At 36.9% G+C, this 6,501-nt stretch overlaps 1 non-coding gene across 1 annotated transcript; it reads left to right on the top strand.

Moving 5' to 3' along the window:
• The first annotated feature begins 3,330 nt into the window (after positions 1-3,330).
• Positions 3,331-3,410, top strand: LOC117981292 (small nucleolar RNA U2-19). The gene has a single exon (XR_004672764.2). It is a non-coding gene; the product is annotated as a small nucleolar RNA U2-19 (small nucleolar RNA).
• Positions 3,411-6,501: the final 3,091 nt, after the last annotated feature.

The raw sequence follows: 6,501 nt of genomic DNA, 5'->3' as shown, positions 1-6,501 counted from the left end.
AATTGTGAGTTATGTGGCAGGCAGTTTACTATGCATTATTTACCACCTTCCAGTAATCTTGATAGATCATTATTATTGTCTCGTTTTATATATGAGGATATGGAAAAATGAGAATCAAACAGATACACCAACTCAAAAAGCATTGCCTTAACGCTTTACCATGTTACCTTTGTGTACATCAACTCAGTGTATGCTTTTGTGGATAATCACGAGCAATTTCAAGAGCCATTTGAAACTCAATATTAGCCACATTTTTCAGAGTTTTTCCTACTTACCCAGAGCAATAAATCCTGAGTTCCTCTCAGTTACACCACTGAATGGACTACCTATAGCGAATAGACTCAATTAAAATATTTGAGTCTTTTTTTTCAATTATTTAGATATTATATACTTACCTATTGCTAAGAATGAGCATTTTTTATGGCAGGTGAAACGGCAATAGTAGAAATAATTTTTTAATATCTAAAATTTGGGGTGAGGGTGGATTTAAAAACTCAGAATGGAAAGGACTTGTATCATAAAAGACCAAGCAATATACTTCACCAGTTATAGTTCAATTACCCACATGTTTAGCTCTTTGGAACATGTCCAATAACTACTTCTCCTTGACATTATGTAAAGGCAGAAGACTTTGATCCTATATACAATCACCTGAAATACTTTTTAAAGAGTTATTGTTCATTGTAAATTATGCAGAATGTTTCAGAGAACATAATTACGTGTGTGCTTATAATCATTATAGTCATTCAATAAGGAATTTTCTATATTTAACAATAAAGTTAATTTATATGTTTGATTTAAAAAGGAAACAGACAAAATTATCAAAATTACAATGGTAGGAAAATGTAAAATATGTAGTAATATATTTTAGAAAAAATATCTTTCAAAAAGGATTAATGTTCATTAGTTAATATTTAACATTTTGCTAGAAAATTGGTAACCCATAAAAAGATTAAAATAACTAGGAATATAGCTAACTGGGGAAGTAAATGATCTGCAGTAAGAATTACAAAACACTGCTGAAAGAAATCAGAAATGACACAAACAAACAGAAAAACATTCCATGCTCACAGATAAGAAGAATCAATATCGTTATATAGGCCATACTGCCCAAACCAATTTACAGATTCAATGCTATTACAATCAAACTACCACTGTCATTTTGCACAGAATTAGAAAAAACTATTCTAAAATTCATATGGAACCAACAAAGAGCCTGAATAGCCAAAGGAATCCTAAGCTAAAAGAACAGCAGCATCACACTACCCAATTTCAAACTATACTACAAGGCTACAGTAGCCGGAACAGCATGGTGCTGGTACAAAAAGAGACACATAGACCTAGAGAATCCAGAAATAAAGCTGCACACCTAAAACCATCTGATCTTCAACAAAGTCGAACATAACATACAATAGAAAAAGAAGACCCTATTTGATAAATGGTGTTGGGATAAGTGGCTAGCCATATACAGAACGTTGCAGAAGATTGAAACTGGACCCCTCCTTTCATAATATACAAAAATAACTCAAAATGGAATAAAGACTTAAATGTAAGACCTAAAACCATATAAGCCCTAGGAAAAAATCTAAGAAATACCTTTCTAGACATAAGCCTTAGCAAAGATTTCATGACAAAGTCTCCAAAAGCAGTTGCAACAAAAACAAAATTTGACAAGCAGGACCTAATTGAACTAAAGAGCTTCTGCACAGCAAAAGAAACTATCAACAGAGTAAACAGACAACCTACAGAATGGGAGAAAATATTTACAAACTATGCGTACAACAAAGGACAAATATCCAGAATCTATAAGGAACTTAATGAGAATTAAAAAAACACCTCATTTAAAAAGTGGGCAAGAGACATAAACAGACACTCCTTAAAAGAAGACATATAAGGAGCCAACTAACATGAAAAAATGCTCAACATCACTAATTATCAGAGAGATGCAAATTAAAACCACAGTGAGATAGCAGCTCACATCAGTCAGAATGGCTATTACTAAAAAGTCAAAAACTAACAGATGTTGGCAAGGCTATGGAGAAAAGGGAATGCCTATACGCTGCTGGTGGGAATGTAAATTAGTTCAGCCACTGTGGAAGGCAGTTTGAAGATTTCTCAAAGAACTAAAAATAGAACTACCATTTAATTCAGTAATCCCATTATGGTTACATACCCAACAGAATATAAATTATTCCACCAAAAAGACACATGCACTGTATGTTCACTACAGCACTGTTCACAATAGCAAAGACAGAGAATCAATGTAGGTGCCCATCAACAGTGGACTGAATAAAGAAAATGTGGTATTTATACATCATGGAATACTACACAGCCATAAAAAAGAATGATATCATGTCCTTTGCAGCAACACAGATGCACCTAGAAGTCATTATCCTAAGCGAATTAATACAGAAATAGAAAATCAAATATCACACATTCTCACTTATAAGTGGGCACTATATCTTGGTTATACACTTACATAAAGATGGGAACAATCAACACCGAGGACTCTAAAAGGAGAGAGGAAGGGAGAGTGGCAAGGCTTTAAAAACTTCCCATTTGGCACTTGGTTCACTATCTGGGTGAAGCCCAAACCTCAGCATCACACAACATACCCTTGAAACAAACCTGTGTATGTACCCCCCAAATTGAGAACAAATTAAAAATATTTTTAAAGTCTCATTTTTGAAAGCAATATGATCAATTAAAATAACTTAAATAACTTACCAGTGACAATCCATAATTAAAATATTCAGAAAGCAAGCAAGTCATCTTGTACTACCAGATTCTTTTTGAAGAATGACATTTATAAAACGAAGAGAACCAATTTTACCTGCCTGTACTAAAGGAAAATAAGTTCAAGAAATGTCCTAGTTATAATTTTCAGTTAGCCCAACATTAATATTGCCCAGAGTTTAGTGTGATAGCCACTTTGAAGCCCTCGTAAATTCTGTCACCTTGGATGAATCACAACTGATTGGTTTATCAACGCATATAATTTAGATTGTTCTGAATAAAGCTGGCTTCCCTGAAAGACCCAAGATAACTTCATGAAATAAATGTATCACATCCAGTTAATAGATGAGGCAAAGAAAGTTATTTATTTCAAAAGAGAAATCTTATTTTTTGTGGTAGAGAAAAAGAAAGATTGAATAGAAAATAAAATTGCTAATTAAGAAAAAGGAAAGCCACCTATACTCGTTTGCTCATGAAAAAGAAACCTAGCTGAGAAGACTGGCAGGCAAGAAACACAGTGGACTAGTATGCAGGAAGGAGAATATGGGAATAGAAAAGTTTATTTGTTCTCTGAGATCTGCTCTTACTGAAGTGGATCAATGATGAAAATAAGCAAGTTTGAGCATCAGAAGACCTTCCAGTCTACTTGATGCATGAGCTCTACAGTTTTAAGAAGCAAAACTATAAAACAGTGTAAGAAGATATATTTTCCCTCATCTCTATTTGTAATTTCATCTATTTATCCTTAAAAGCCACTCTTACAAAAGCATAAACTTATATTTGCATGGTAGGCACATTCACATATTGCTGTTGTGTTTTTCATTTTACAAGAACAAAGTATGTTAATTAGTGGGAAAATGAAAAGGAACCATAGACAAGCAAAAGGCAGAAAATAGAAAACACTCAGAACTTCACTCACAGACCACTATCTTCAACTTTGTGTGCCCACTTCTAAGGCCTATTCTTTTCTTAAAAATTCTTTAATTTTAAAATGCATACAAAAATATGCATTTCCACATGAACATGATCATATCAAACATATTTTTTCAAATGTTATTTATTTCAAAAGAGAAAACTTATTTCTTTGTGGTAAAGTAAAAGAAAGATTGAATAGAAAATAAAATTTCTAATTCAGAAAAAGAGGTCTAGGTGGCTGGCAAGATGGCCAAATAGGAACAGCTCCAGTCTGCACCTCCCAGCGAGATTAACGCAGAAGACAGGTGATTTCTGCATTTCCAACTGAGGTACCTGGCTCATCTCATTGGGCCTGGTTAAACAGTGGGTGCAGCCTATGGAGGGGGAGCCGAAGCAGGTTGGGGTGTTGCCTCACCCAGGAAGCACAAGGGGTCAGAGAACTCCCTCCCCTAGCCAAGGGAAGCAGTGAGGGACTGTGCCGTGAGGAACAGTGCATTCCGGCCCAGATACTATGATTTTCGCATAGTCTTCACAACCCGCAAACCAGGAGATTCCCTCAGGTGCCTATGCCACCAGGGCCCTAGATTTCAAGCACAAAACTGGGCGGCCATTTGGGCAGACACTGAGCTAGCTGCAGGAGTTTTTTTTCATACCCCAGTGGCACCTGGGACACCAGCAAGACAGAACCATTCACTCCCATGGAAAGGGGGCTGAAGCCAGGGAGACAAGTGATCTAGTTTAGAGAATCCCACCCCCATGGAGCCCAGCAAGCTAAGATCCACTGGCTTGAAATCCTCACTGCCAGCACAGCAGTCTGAAGTTGACCTGGGATGCTCAAGCTTGGTGGGGGGAGGGGCATTTACCATTGCTGAGGCTTCAGTAGGCGGTTTTCCCCTCACAGTGTAAACAAAGCCACCAGGAAGTTCGAACTGGGCAGAGCCCACTGCAGCTCAGCAAAGCTGCTGCAGCCAGACTGCCTCTAGAGATTCCTCCTCTCTGGGCAGGGCATCTCTGAAAGAAAGGCAGCAGCCCCAGTCAGGGGCTTACAAATAAAAGGAAGAGAGGAAGTCAAACTGTCTCTGTTTGCAGATGACATGATTGTATATTTAGAAAATCCCATCACCTCAGCCCAAAATCTCCTTAAGCTGATAAGCAATTTCAGCAAAATCTCAGGATACAAAATCAATGTGCAAAAACCACAAGCATTCCTAGACACCAATAATAGACAGAGAGCCAAATCATAAGTGAACTCCCATTCACAATTGCTACTAAGAGAATAAAATACCTAGGAATACAACTTACAAGGGATGTGAAGGACCTCTTCAAGGAGAACTACAAACCACTGCTCCATGAAATAAAAGAGGACACAAACAAATGGAAAAACATCCCATGCTCATGGATAGGAAGAATCAATATCATGAAAATGGCCATACTGCCCAAAGTAATTTGTAGACTCAATGCTATTCCCATCAAGCTACCATAGACTTTCTGTACAGAATTAGAAAAAATTACTTTAAATTTTATATGGAACCAAAAAAAAGCCCATATAGCAAGGCAATCCTAAGCAAAAAGAACAAAGCTAGAGTCATCATGCTACCTGACTTCAAACTATACTGCAAGGCTATAGTAACCAAAACAGCATGATACTGGTACCAAAACAGATACATAGATCAATGGAACAGAACAGAAGCCTCAGAAATAATGCCACACATCTACAACTATCTCTGATATTTGCCAAAGCAGACAAAAACAAGCAATGGGAAAAGGATTCCCTATTTAACAAATGGTGTTGGGAAAACTGGCTAGCCATATGCAGAAAATTGAAACTCGACCCTTTCCTTACACCTTATACAAAAATTAACTCAAGATGGATTAAACACTTAAATGTAAAACCTATAACCATAAAACCCCTAGAAGAACACCTAGGCAATACCATTCAGGACATAGGCATGGACAAAGACTTCATGACTAAAACACCAAAAGCAATGGCAACAAAAGCCAAAATCGACAAATGGGATCTAATTAAACTCAAGAGCTTCTGCACAGCAAAAGAAACTATCATCAGAGCGAAAGGCAACCTACAGAATGGGAGAAAATTTTTGCAATCTATCCATCTGACAAAGGGCTAATATCCAGAATCTACAAAGAACTTAAACCAATTTACAAGAAAAAAAAACAACTCCATTCAAAAGTGGGCAAAGGATATGAACAGATACTTTTCAAAAAAAGACATTTATGCAGCCAACAAATATGTGAAAAAAAGCTCATCATCACTGGTCATTAGAGAAATGCAAATCAAAACCACAATAAGATACCATCTCATACCAGTTAGAGTGGTGATCATTAAAAAGTCAGGAAACAATAGATGCTGGAGAGGATGTGGAGAAATAGGAACACTTTTACACCGTTGGTGGGAGTGTAAACTAGTTCAACCATTGTGGAAGACACTGTGGCGATTCCTCAAGGATCTAGAACCAGAAATACCATTTGACCCACGAATCCCATTACTGTGTATATACCCAAAAGATTATAAATCATTCTACTGTAAAGACACATGCACACGTATGTTTATTGTGGCACTGTTCACAATAGCAAAGACCTGGAACCAATGCAAATGCCCATCATTGATACACTGGATAAAGAAAATGTGGCACATATACACCATGGAATACTATGCAGCCATAAAAACCTATGAGTTCATGTCCTTTGCAGGGACGTGGATGAAGCTGGAAACCATCATTCTCAGCAAACTATCACAGGAACAGAAAACTAAATACCAAATGTTCTCACTCATAAGTGGGAGTTGAACAGTGAGAACACATGGACACATGGAGGGGAACATCACACACT

The sequence above is a fragment of the Pan paniscus genome, chromosome 6, assembly GCF_029289425.2.
Source record: "Pan paniscus chromosome 6, NHGRI_mPanPan1-v2.0_pri, whole genome shotgun sequence".
In the NCBI taxonomy this organism is placed as follows: Eukaryota; Metazoa; Chordata; class Mammalia; order Primates; family Hominidae; genus Pan; species Pan paniscus.
The sequence above is the reverse complement of the archived record's forward strand: the minus strand, read 5'-3'. Positions and strand labels throughout refer to the sequence as shown.